Source organism: Lepidothrix coronata, unplaced genomic scaffold (assembly GCF_001604755.1).
Source record: "Lepidothrix coronata isolate B3197 unplaced genomic scaffold, Lepidothrix_coronata-1.0 Scaffold169, whole genome shotgun sequence".
Lineage (NCBI taxonomy): Eukaryota > Metazoa > Chordata > Aves > Passeriformes > Pipridae > Lepidothrix > Lepidothrix coronata.
The window spans coordinates 1,003,239-1,016,857 of NW_016690349.1; the positions used below are offsets into that span (position 1 = coordinate 1,003,239).

The 13,619-nt window shown below is 39.9% G+C and overlaps 1 protein-coding gene across 1 annotated transcript in view; it reads right to left on the reverse strand.

Annotated features, from left to right (window-relative positions):
- Positions 1-4,530: 4,530 nt before the first annotated feature.
- Positions 4,531-13,619, reverse strand: part of CUNH14orf132 (chromosome unknown C14orf132 homolog) — a 54,566-nt gene continuing 45,477 nt past the window's right edge. Inside the window, exon 3 of the mRNA XM_017829847.1 lies at positions 4,531-4,629. The gene's annotated coding sequence lies outside the window, so the exon portion shown is untranslated. The remainder of the gene's footprint in view (positions 4,630-13,619) is intronic.

Below are 13,619 nucleotides of genomic sequence, written 5' to 3' on the forward strand. Positions count from 1 at the left end.
CATGCGAACAAGCAGAATGTTTCTGAAATGATTTATTGTTAGTTTTAGTGCTAAAGATTACTTCGTGCCTTGCACTTGCAAGTTGTTCTGCAGGGCATATTACTCCTATCAACGAAAGTTAAGTCAGAAACATTCTTTACCTATTTGGTGTATTTTCAGTACTTTTAGCTTCATTAGCTTCTAAACTCATACATTTTACACGTTGCTTCATCGTGTTTTCCATCAATTCAGCACTGTCATAACAGAATTTCCACATTCCAAAATTTTGTATTTGCGATACTTGGTCTGATCTATGCTAATGCAGGCCAAATCTTGGCACCAGCCACGGAGAATTGGTAATACTATCTTGTTTAAATATCCCCTCATATTTTGGTGAGATTATTTCAGTCCTGTGACTTCCTCTACAATCATTAATCCAAGTATGTACTTTGGGCAACTATTTTCAAGTAAATATAGTATAACTATAGGGAAAAAATAGATTATCTGGAGGATTGTCATGTTCTAGAAGGCATATGCGAGACTTGTGAATGTCTTTCAGTTTTCTGACATTTGACCCTGACGATGTACATCACCTGTTATTGGCAGCAAATTGTGTGTACAGCTTTCCTCAATGCTCTGCATGTTCCTTGAGTATCTTCCATATGGTAAAACATCAATGTATTTCTTCTGTATCTTCTAAATGGCAAACCCATACAAAAGCAGAGAGTAAAGTTTTATAAATTGATTTGATCATTTTGGCTTGCTGTATAGCATTATTTTGTTGTTGTTGTTGTAGATTATCAGTGAAGAACTTTGTAATGGGTATGGCATTTTATTGCATCCTGGGTACTTAGTCATATCCGGGATTTTTACTCCTGGCAGTTGCTTTTCTATTGAAGTTAATTTCTCCTTCTGAGATTACTGTTGCTTGGGCTGTGTCACTGAGGGCTGAGCATTAGTGCGCTGTATCTGACCTCTCCTCTTAGCTGTAGACCTGCATCCATTTTGTAGAAGAAAGGTCAGTAAATATCTTTAAAAGAGAGCAACTGCAGTGCCTGCCAGGGCAGAGCTGCGTCTTGCTGTGAATCCGTCTAGGGGAGCACAAACAGTTTTCTGCTTTGTTACAAGCTTCAAAAGCAATGCTAAAGATAATATGCCATAGCAGCCCCTTGTAGTGTTTGTCCTGAGAAGGGTAGTTACTGATGCTCCTTCTAAAGATCACTTGAACAGATTTTCTCTTTGTTTCCACTCTGATGGGCAATGAGAAGGACTGGTTTCCACAGTATAATTTGACTTCAAATGAAATCAATTTGCGTGTATCGGAGCAGAAGACTGACACAGAATTCCACTGAAAAAATTTATTACGCTACAAGCAAATGACAGCCATGAAATAATTAATCTTTTACTATTTCTATCAGACATATGGAAAAGAAATTCAAAGTTGATAATAGTTGATATGCTAAAGCTGAACCTGAGGACAAGAATATTCTCTCTGCATAGTTGAGCTAAGTGTCGGCCTTCTATTTTCAATATATCCTTTAGCTAAAAAAACTGATTTTGAGGAATTTTACTATGAGATAAATGTGATGCACTAATACCCAAGGCTGTTACAACTCTTTGAAAGTTGTTTCCTGTCTGCTATTTGTATTTGAATCTAGTGCATTTGGGCTGAACTCGTGTACAGCTTTTTTCCAACGTGGAATGCAAAACTAGGGACTTTGCAAATTTCAAACTCCTTTGAAAGCTGCTTGTAAAGCTTGCAGCACTGAGTTAAACTCCTGTGTGGAACTAGCCAAGGCAATGATTCTCTGTCCTTTGGGATTTGACCAATATGCATCTAATCATCAGAATGGGAAAATGTCATCAAGAGTAGAGAGCAAATTACCTTAAAAGTAAAAAATTAAAGGAAAGGTTTATTTATCGCAGCTCCTAGAAAACTATTTCTGCTCCCACAAACAGTGGTTTGTGTGCAGCCACAGGCTGAATGTCTTTGTAACCACTGGTTCTAAAGCTTAAGACATACCTGGCTCTGGTCTGTGTCCGTGTCACGGCTGCACTCAACAGCACTATAAATCATACATTACACTTCAGATCTGGAAGTTCAGCAAAGTTCAGATGATTTTGAACTAAAAGATTTGCACCACTAATTTGAGTTCATGAACTTTCATCTGTTACTTACTCATTTCTTTTTTTGAAGGAAAATCTGATTAAGAGCAAACTGTAAATGCTTTGCAGCTAAAGTGAAATCTGTGTTACATCTACAAGTGAGAGCCTGATGAGAGAAAAAAAAAATAGTTGGTCTGTCTGTGCTAGTAATCCCTCTTACTGTGAAATTGCTTCATAGAAGAAAAAGAGTACGTTAGACTGATTCTTTTCCCTGATACCGTTTTGGCTGAATAAAATAAATTTTTCTAGAAAAAAGCACTTTTACCGCTACAGCTGCATCTCCAATTGTGCCTTTGCTGATCATGGAAATCACCTTTCTACAGCACTGTTCCTGTCTTAGTAAGAATGATCAGAGGAGAAATACATCTTTCCTTTAGCTAAGTCTTCTCCCCCCCAAAATTAGGATTTCTGATTTGACTTTCATGCTTTTAAAAAACATCATTATTTTGCTTTCCTAGAATCTTTGTGTTTGTTTGCCCAGTAAGATGTACTTTTATTCTATGCTAAGTACACAAGTAGTGCCTGTCTCTGTCATATATATATTTGCTATCCTCCTTGGAAGATTCAGAGGTCTTGATGACAAGGAAGAAGGTCCCTAATTGCAGGTCTCTTCATGTGACCTGAGAGTTCAGAGCATTGCCCCATTGTTGCTGCTAGCTGAGATGTTCTGCATCGGCTTCATCTATGTCACAGCACAACAAAATAAGGAACCCAGGGAAACGGTGCTCCCAACTTTAGCACCACTTCAGCACCAAAAAAAAGAGTATCTATAGTTACGAAAAGTCTGGGGTTTTTTTCCATTCCCCTTCCCAAGTGTTATCTTCTCCCTGCTCCCTTACTCACCTAGTTCATTTTACTGATCTGTGCTCCCACACATTTTGTTTCCATCCAAGCAGAATACTTTTCCCCAGAGCTGTTGGAATGAATGAAAAATTTAACTGTGGCTTCATCTTGTTTTATTTCAGATATGGCTGGTCATAAGGGCAGATTTTATATTCTGCAATTGAAAGTTTCTCACTCCTCTGTCATGCTGTTGAAAACTGGAGATGGTTCCTGGCCATCTCCTGCACATTTGTTTCTCAAACTACTTTAATATTCTCCCATGTAAGCTGGTCTGTGTCTGTGACAAAGGGATGGAGCTGGTGTATCTCCTAAGCATTGAGGACCAGCAAGAGCAGGGGACACATGCAGGACTAGGAGAAGTGGTGTGTAGCTTCAAATCAAAAGTCAGTCTAGACCTTTATTCTGTCCACAGCAGCGGCTGATGGTGTGAACTTATAGAAAAAAATAAGAACAATATATAGAAAACTCTTCCTAACCTCAGCAGGTTTAGAATTTCCTAAACTGCCCTCTGTATCTATGTAATCTTACTGAATATGTCTAAATAAATCTGTCCCCATGACTGTGTCTACTATAGACACTGGTGGAGAATAATTATATCCAAATCATGTAAATGTTTTCACTTCAATCTATTTATAAGGATTTGAGGGTTTGGGGTTGTTTCTTCTTTTTATTTACAATTTCTGTAATCAATGTTTACAGCAGATACATTTTTTTGTTTTGCTAAATATTTTATTTTCTTTGTGGACAAATCTGAAACAATTCCACCTAAACTTTATCCTTTATTACTTCCTGTCAAACAACATGGACATTTTGTACTGAGCATTTTGACATTGAGACGTGTCTGCCTGGGCTGGAAAGCACTTTGAAATCATGCTTCAGGGGCTTAGTTTGAGATCCCAGTTCAAATTGTTTGTCCTGTACTGTATTATGGTGCATTTTGGAAAGCGAAAGACTATTTCTGCAATGCACATAGTCAGACTGGGAAGAAAAGCCTGTAACAAAGAAGGCCAGGGGGGTTATGAACCACAGCCCATGTAGGGTTGCTGGGGACAGTCAGAGGAACAGAGCTTCACGACTGCTGTAATGGAAAGCACTCCTGAGTAATCGGAAGCCTCAAGCATGTTTTAAATTATAAAAGGCTCTTGTGAAAGTGAGCAGCAGGCAAGAAGCTGCTAGAGGACAGTATATCTAAACATCTGTACTTAAATTTTCCATTTCAAATGAGAACAAGAAGCTGTGTCTGTGTACATTTGGATCCAAGGCTTTTTTTACCTCCTTTTGTTGTTTGCAGAACAGTTAACACATAACTGGCGGTAAAGAAGGGACTTGTTGCTGACCCCAGAGCAGACTGTTAACCACATCATGTCCCAGTGGGCCACCGAGTCACCATCTGAAGCTTTCTCTTCTGCCTGTATGCTATAGAACAGAGAGTGTAAAGCTGTATAACCAGAGATGACCCTGACACAACACAGGTAGGTGTGCTCCCACTGCATGATGATGGTCTAGTAGACATTAGCCCAGAAGATGGTGCAGTTGCCATTGCATCTCTTCAGGAAGAAATGTGGTTTCCATCTGGTCGTCTCCAGCGGACAGTGGGTGGGAAAGCGCATAGCTTCAAGCAGCCTATGATCTTGCAGGTTCCTGTGACAATAATAATCCGATTTAATAAATGTTGTGCTGCTATAATAGATTGAGGGATATTATAGATAAGTTTTTTTCCAAGGGTGTTTCTGGAATTATGTGGCTTGTGCCTGATGTCATCCTTGCAATATGCAGCACAGATGTGACTGAATGTTCTGAAGGTATCACAGCAGCCTCTTTTATAGAGAAATTGCTGGGATGAATTAGCCTGTAGTACTCTTTGTGACAGTCCTTGAGCATGTATAAACTGTGCTAGGATTAGTTTCTGACATAAGAAAATGCTCAGAAGTCTGGTTGCTCTCACTAAAACTGGACAGAGAATTCTTTGCCTAGGAATTTCTCCCAGGCAATTTAGGAGAGTAACCAGCCCACTCTCCCACTTCCTCTTGCTTAGAAAACTACAGTTAATTTCTATAGACTGTAGCCAAGAAAAACACTTCACAGGACAGCTTTACTACGAGAGAAAGTAGGGACAGGCATGCCTCACAGCACCCACTCGCATGTGGGACAAGTTTTTAGCCTAATATAGTGATTCACACTCTGATTCCTGCTTCTATTTAAAAAATTCAAAATAAAGCTAAGAAGTATCAAAATTTGTGTGTTTGCAGCAGTTCCTGGCACACACATTTGTGTGTATATAGGTATTCATACAGGTTTTCTATCAGAAATGGCCCTTGCATGCTTCTGCCAAGTGCTCTGACAAATGTCCAGATTTCTACAGCAGCTCAGCTCACTGGATGCAAAGACCTTTCAAATATTAGATGAACATACTTCTACTGGATTGCTGAGAGCTTTGAACACATGATTGGAGGTGATCAGACATGATCTGAGCTCTCTTCAGTTTCCTACATATTGTTAAATATACATATGCCATGGGTGCATTTTCCTGCTATATTGACCTCACTGAAATATGAGAAAAGTGGTGTTGACCCCTCTTGAGAGTCACTGCCATTTTATACCTCTTTAGAAAGTACTGTCATGCAGGTAAAATTATTTTTTCCCCCTTCCTGAATTCAAAACTGATGTGAAACACCACAACTCTCTGTTTCTAGGGGTTCATAGTGATACCAGCAAACAGGATAAAGTTTATTAATTACTCTGGAAAAGCACTAAGGGAAGAAATCCAGATGGACTAGTCAGCTTTCGCTACATCCAGTTGAGTATAAACAACATTCAGAAATGAGAGAGACAAATGCAGTGCCGTTGTTTATGGTCAGATTAAAAGCATGGGATAAATTCCAACTGCTGCTGCAAACAGCTCAGCAGGAAGGGTGTTTCATCCCATGGTGAACCAAGGAATGTACATGTGTCAGAAAGGTATGTGCTTCCCCTTGCCTTGTCCAGGACCTGAGGTGTCTTGAGGTGTTTACAGCAACTACAAGGAAGTGTACAAAACCTGTTTCCCCCAAAGTGGCCTTTGATTTAAATGATTTTTAATATATCACCAGCTCATATTTTCAATTATTCTAAACATTATTTATCACTGAAGCAAGCTCTCAAAATTTCTTTTAGCACATCAATCTGCAATTGATGCAGTCCAGACCTCTCCGTGCTGCCAGGAAATAGGGATACTTCGTTATGTCACAGCACACAGGGAGCAGAGGAAACAACTGACCCCACCTCCACTTTTCCCAAGCTCTCACACGGCCTCAAGGCACTTCCTCTGGAAAAGGAGGTATTGTAACAGGAGAGGAGTGTTTGTCACTCTCTCTCGCAGCACAGGGATGAGACCTAAAGCAGATGGGGTGATATATGTGAGTGTTGTGGGACAGACACAGGAATCAGAATCATAGAATCAGCCAGGAAAGGACCTCCGAGATCATCAAGTCCAACCCTTATTCCAACACAGCCATGGTTACTAGACCATGGCACTAAGTGCCACATCCAGTCTCATCTTAAAAACCTCAAGGGACAGAGAATCCACCACTTCCCTGGGCATGTAACTATCTGTCAGTGCTGCAATGCAGTAGCAGTTTGGACACAGAAGCCTAGCCCAAGGGAAAGGATGGCCTCCTCCTCACCCCCACAGGGAGGTGAGTTGTAGGTCATCCTTTGCAAGTGAGAAAAAGGCAGCACTAACCCTAACTTCCTGTCTATGGTATTTGGAGTAAGTTATGTTTAGCTGTGAATAGCACTGCAAGTGACATTCTTTTTAATAAATTCCTTTAAGTATAATTGCTTATGGAGAAACCAAACAGCTGGTAATTTATTTTTCATTTCATTATGTATTTATGTCATTGCGGGTCAATGGTGTCTAAAACTTGCACAAAGCTCGCACAGTGTGTACTGTCACAAGAATTTTAGCTCAAAAACAACTCCCAAGAACTAACACAAAACTTAAAACCCCAAATCAGCTACAAAATCAGGGAGTCCAGTGGCAGGATGCACTCGACCCATCCATTTTCTCAGTGTAGTCCAGTACATCTGCTCCTGGTTGTGAGATACAGTGGTGGATGTGAGACTGGGCAGTTCTGCCCATTTACCCCTCAGCTGATCCTGACTGTTGCTCCACCTTGTCAGCAATGGATCTCAGGGATAAAGTTGTCTGTGATGCATGTGGTGGGGCTGACCATGCTGCTGTAACTGCTAGTGCTGATGGGACAAAACTCTTTCCTCTTGTTACTAAAATCGTGCAATTGTGAAATATGGCTGTGACACAGGGTCATATTACTGTGACTTTCTCATCCTTGTGTTATCTGCAAAAAGGAGGATGATGCTGGAGAACAGTTGGGTTTGCTCAGTCAAGAATTTCCCTGGTAGAGGACACCTTTTGGATGATATGCAGTTGAGGTATCCAACTCCTTTGCTTCTTCCTAGTCCAGGTTTAGCATGGAGAACAAGATCAGGTTATGTTATGGTATGTGGCTGCTTGTGAGCTATCTAGTCTGCAGATTTTGTCCCCAGATGTGAGGCAATACTTGGCTAATTGAATCAACCGGTACTCTGGCCAAGTCCCTTCTTTTGACAAGCAATTTATTAAGGAGCTAAATGACTGCTCAACAAAGTGCAATGGCTTTAGTTAGCATCAGAATTTGCATTGGAAGCAATGGAGAACCATCAGTACGCACTTGAATTTAGTAGCAATTTTTTTTAGCTCTGGGATCAGAGCATTAGGGATCCATATGTGTCTAAACTCTGCTCCTAAGAAAATGTGTTTGCATGTCCACTTTCATAGATGAACTTGTTTCTATGTGGGAAGGCCTAGAAAATTCTCCAAATTAGGTGGGGACCTAAGCAGTCTTTTGGCAGTTCCATCCATATAATTAAGCGTGCTCAAAATTACTTGGGCTGGAGACTTTCCCAGAACAATCATCCCATCTATGCTAACAAAATGTTCTCTTAATTTGGAGAGACCCTTACTTAACGTGGTCAAAGGTTAACTATATAAGCATGGGGAACTTAAGCAGAGACTTTCTGGGAAATTTAGTGAAAAAAACAAATCACAGCCTTTGAATGAAAATATAGAATTCATTAAGTGTTACCAGGGCCTTTAAAATGAAACTGGCAGGTGTCCCAAGTTCTTTGATAGCTATGATCTTTACCATCACCATAGAGTGGTCTCTTGTAACTATTTATTACATCACTATGTCGACTTTGAAAAACTGTTTGCCAGCTCTCTTCTGCTCTTTAATCTCTGAGAAAAACCCTCCTCCCAGAAAGAGGTATGACTTGGGAAGCACTGTATAAACAAGGGAATTCAATGTCTGGTTCAGAGACGAGGAGTAAACAGGAGAACCAGCAAGGCCAAGGCCTCTCAGAACCCAGACTGTTGCCCCTCTGGCAGATCAAACTTCCTCTCACTCTGTTTTCAGCACAGATGTAAAGAACAATTGTCATTATCGCTCCCTTACCTCATATGGCTAAGCTTTTAAATGCTGTGTTGTTATTGTACGATTCTCCAGTTTCCTCCATGCTATTGAATTCTATTTTCCGTTACAAAGTCGGGACAAGACTGAGTGTTTACTTTCAGAAATCCAGACCCAGAGGAAACAATTATGGTTTTCCTCTTCTTGGCCATCATCTGTCTTGCTGATAATTTATTGCGCTGTGGACACAATTTATTTTTAGTTAATTCTGAGCTGCAGCATGTGGCTTTGTTGTCCAGCACTGTTTTGCCTGTTTCATGATCATTTACGATGATGTTTCCTAACAGTCAACGTCCCTCTGAGGAAGCTTATCTCCCATTTCACTTCTGTTACACGTGGGAATATACCAAATGTCTCAGGTTTCTTGCTGCAGATGGTAATTGCAGTTTTCCACTGAGCCTGAAGTTACAACTTTATATTATTATATGTCCAACACATTTAATCATAGAATGGTTTGGGTTGGAAGGGACCTTAAAGACCATCTATTTCCAACCTCCCTGCCAGGGGCAGGGGCACCTTCCACTGGACCAGGTTGCTCAAAGCTCCATGCAACCTGGCCCTGAACTTGCAGGGAAAAGGCATCCACAACTTCTTTGGACAACCTGTGCCAGTGTCTCATCACCCTTATAGCAAAGAATTTCTTCCTAATATCTAATCTAAACCTACCCTCTTTAAGTTTGAAGCCATTACCCTTTGTCCTATTCCTACATACCCTTGTAAAAAGTCCCTCTCCAGCTTTTCTGTAGGTCCTCTTTAGGTACTGGAAGGTGCTATAAGGTTGCCCCAGAGCCTTTTCTTCTCCAGCTAAACAATCACAATCTCTCAATCCATATTCATAGGAGAGGTGATGGAAATTAAAAGAAGGAAAATGAAAAAAAATAACCTGAACCAATAAACAAAAGATCCCACAGCATACAGTCTTCCTTCTCTCTTCAAAATATTAGAATGGAGTATTTCATCTGAAAGAGACCTACAAAGAGCATCTAGTCCACCTGCCGGGCCACCTCAGGGCTGACCAAAAGTTCAAGATTTCTATTAAGGGCACTGTCCAAATGCTTCTTCAACATTGACAGGCTTGGAGTATCAGCCACCTCTCTGGGAAGTTTGTTCCAGTGTTTGACCACCCTCCTGGTAAAGAAAAGCTTCCTGATGTCCAGACTAAACCTGCCCTGGTGCTGCTTTGAACTATTCCCATGTGTCCTACAACTAGATCCCAGGGAGAAGAGCTTAGCACCTCCCTCTACACCTCCCCTCCTCAGGAAACTGTAGATAACAATGAGGTCACCCCTCAGTCTCCTTTTCTGTAAATTAGACAAACACGAGACACTCCTCATGGGACATGCTTTCCAGTCCTTCCACCAGCTTTATGGCCTTCCTCTGGACACATTCAAGTATCTTGAGAATTATTAGGTAATTACTCTGTTGATGACTTAAATAGTTCGGAGAGGCAAACTTTTGTGGCTCAAGTAAAGTAATTGCAAACTTCTACTAACATGGGATTGCTTAAATCCATATCGGGCATTTCTAAATAATCTTACTCACTCTCAGCAAGATCAGCAGTGTGGCTCCATTAAACTTCAAATTAGTCTTATTTGGCCAATACACTACTCTAAAAGTTGATGGATAGCAACTTTAGGGTGCTGTTCCACCAGCTACTGGTGGTCAAGCAAGCTTCTGCCTACCTGTACAATTAAGCTTCAGATCACGGATATTCTTGTCATGTAACAACTCTACTGGTTTTCTAGATCCAAGAGAGCTGGTGCTGGGATAATTTGTGCCTGCGTCTGATCTCTATTGAAAGGTTTGCTGTTGCTGCTCTAGGTTAAAAAACAAAAAAGCCCCACCTACAACACCCCCAAAGTGGCTCTCAACATCTACAATGATCAGTATATGATTCACTGACTGAGAATGGGAGATAAGAGCTCCCACTCACTAAGCTGAGGTTCTGACATTTCCTGAATGGTGACTACCAAACTATAGAACAAAACCCCACAGATAGAAAGAGACTAAAATTAAAAACAAACATCATGTAAGAAGCTGACAAAAAAACCCCCAAAACCAAACCAACCAACCAACAAAAATATTAAAGAAAAAAATCCCCAAACCAAATGCAGTGGCAACAGAGAAGATGTTGAATATATTTTAGAAAGAAAAATTTAAAAAGAAAGGAAAAAAGTTTGATCAGAGGTACAATGTCCACTAAGGTGCTACTTCTTTTGATGTGAAACATCAGAAAGAGGAAACCTTTTATTGTTAATTCTTGCCCTAGTGAGACAGGATATCACTCATGGAAAACTGGGCAAGCAGTGTGAAGGAGTGGCAACAGGAAACATAACATCAGCGAATTTCTTTCAAGGCCCACTGGTGTTGGGGTGGGTTGTTTTGAAAATACAGAGCCATTGAAGGACAACAGGCATTTTTTTGTCAGTTCTCATATCCTTATGCAGAGAATTTTCCTCTTGTTGCCTTCAGGGATGCAGGTTCCCATACCAGAGGAGGAAAAGTACTAGCAGGACCCAAGGAACAGATTCATTCTTTAAATACATTAATTCGAAAAGGGAAAGCGGAGTCATTATTCTGCAAATAGAAATATTGACAGGTATCATGTAAAAGCAACAAAGGAGAATTTTCAAATTCCCCTAGGTTTTGAGCTTGCTGGCGAACAATAACTTAGGAGACTTCTTTTTCTCTCAGTCATGCATTTAGCAATCACCCTACTGGGCATTTTCTGGGCCATATGTGAAATAAAGGGTCTCACTTTAAGCTTACGTTTAAATCAAGAAGGACCCTGCTGAAGCCAGCACTGCGCAAGCACAGTCATTTAAAATGTGTGTGGAGAGGGTAAGTAAGATTATCTTTTGGGTATCTGTTGAAAATATTGCTCAATTTGCTCCAATCAATAAATTATGGTGCTATTTTGAGTAATGGAAACAAAATTCTCATGTCCTTGCTTTTAAGGATTCTCAGCAAAATACATAAGAAGCCATAAAAAGTAACTTTTCTGTGTTTCTAAACTGAACAAGAGAGGAAAGCTTCAAGGTTGTGTTATAGACATTCAACAATATGTAAGAGGAATTTTTAAAAAAGTTCCAAAACCAGAAGACACTTTGATTATTTTACTTGATCTTGTATATAAATAGACCACAAATTTCCAAACAGTGCTTAATCCTTTCCGTAAGTAAGTGACATTTATTGAGAAGGATTAGTTTTTCAAAGCCACACTTTCTTGAAAAGTGTATCTAGGAGACGAAATGCGCTATATTTTTGTTTTAATATCTATTTTAAGTTTGTGATTCATCTCTACGTAACTAACATGACTGTATCCTATGTGACTTAGGATAAAACAAGCAGTAAGTGGGGTGGGGGGTGCCTTCTCTGAATTCCTCATGTTGTGGTGAGCAGATGGAATATAAATTATACTGTTTTCATAACCTATAAAGAAAAGACTCATCAGTCACTGCAACTGTGATGTGATACAAGGATTAGTTCATAGCAGATAATGCAGCATTCCAGGAGAGAGCTCTAATGCTGTCTCAAGGCTATAGTATTACACTGCACACTACTCGTTACTGATGCAACAGAAGGGAAATATGTTGGTTATGGTTAACCCAAAGCTACTGATCTCCCAAACAAGATAGGGAAAATATCACTTTAGATTTTAGATTGTGCAGTCTTAGATGGTTTTCATTAGGAATAATACTTCAATCTCATGTCTCAGCTTTGCAGCTGTCCAGGGAAACCCTTGTACTTTTCCAATGTTAAATCATCTGAAGAATGGAAGGCACTTGTTCACTGACATATTTTAAAGAAGATAGGAAAGAAAAAGAAGGGGAGTATATCAATGCCTCAGATCCAAGCTAACTGCTGTTTCTAAGACTTTAAGGAGCTGAAGTGATGCAGACCATGCAAGGTTTACATGGAATGGCATTTTGTAAATGAAAATCTAACAATTCCAAAGAAGTACTTCAGTTCTCACTTTTTTTAAGTTTCCTTTCTGAAATCTCCTTCAGTTTCTCGAAATTCCACTCCAAGAAACCATGACGCCATCCTCTGACAGCCACACAGATTGCACTAAGCCAATTAAATACAGCAAACCCTATGGTTTGTGGAACAGACACTGAAATGTGTTACTCCAAAAACATATTGTCTTGAATCTTACTATTTGAAAGGTTTCCACTCTGAAAAGGTAACACATGTCAACAGTTAAAAATAATATAGCTTACTGGAAAAAAAACCTATAAGGCCATATATCCTACAGGTGATAGAAATCAAACCAATCACATAGTTGTATTGATTTTTAATGAATTTCAAGTATAAATCAATCAATAGATAAGACTTAGGTTTCCAAATGATTTAAGAAGAGTTCCATAATAAGACTAAGATTCCAAATTCTGTCAACACTGTTTGCATCTTAAAAAAATCACAACCAACCAAACAAAAAGAACACCAAAACTCTAAATTCCCAAACCATTTCAAATCTCTCTTGGAAGCTGTCTAACCTGGAAACTATCCAAGTATCTGTTAGTTCTTAAAGTCTGCTTTGGGACATTACCCAAAGGATAACTCTTCTGATGGTCGCAAGCAGGCAGCCCGTGTTCTATGAACCAGAGATTTCATCTGTGAGATTCAGTGCACCACTAGAACTAATTAACGATGAGAGAATAAGATATTATATTCTTTCTCCTTCCTTCTTCTCCCCCACAGTGTCCAGAGTTCATTGGTCAGAGCATTTACCTGAATGGGGAGGAGGAGAGCAGCTTGAGTTCCTCTCCTGCACGTGGGGAGGTGAACTCATGTTTCTGAGGTTAAGGCTGCACTCACCAAGCTGTAGAAGACTATTTGCTATACTCCCATTTTAGTGTTCAGGCACTAAATAAAGATTAATTGGAGAAGAGAATGAATACATGTGTTTTAGCAGTTAGGACACTCGGCCGGTGTAGAGAAGCCTTACACTATTTCTCCAATCACCAACTGCATGTTTTAAGAAGGCTAAGACAAAAAGCACCGTTATGTAGCTTTGCAGCCATAGTTTATTAACATAGCCACTGTGGTTGTTTCAAGTTTCCCAGTTTCCCACTGATGAATATGCATCTGAAGTAATCTGGCCTCTCCTACACAGTTTTT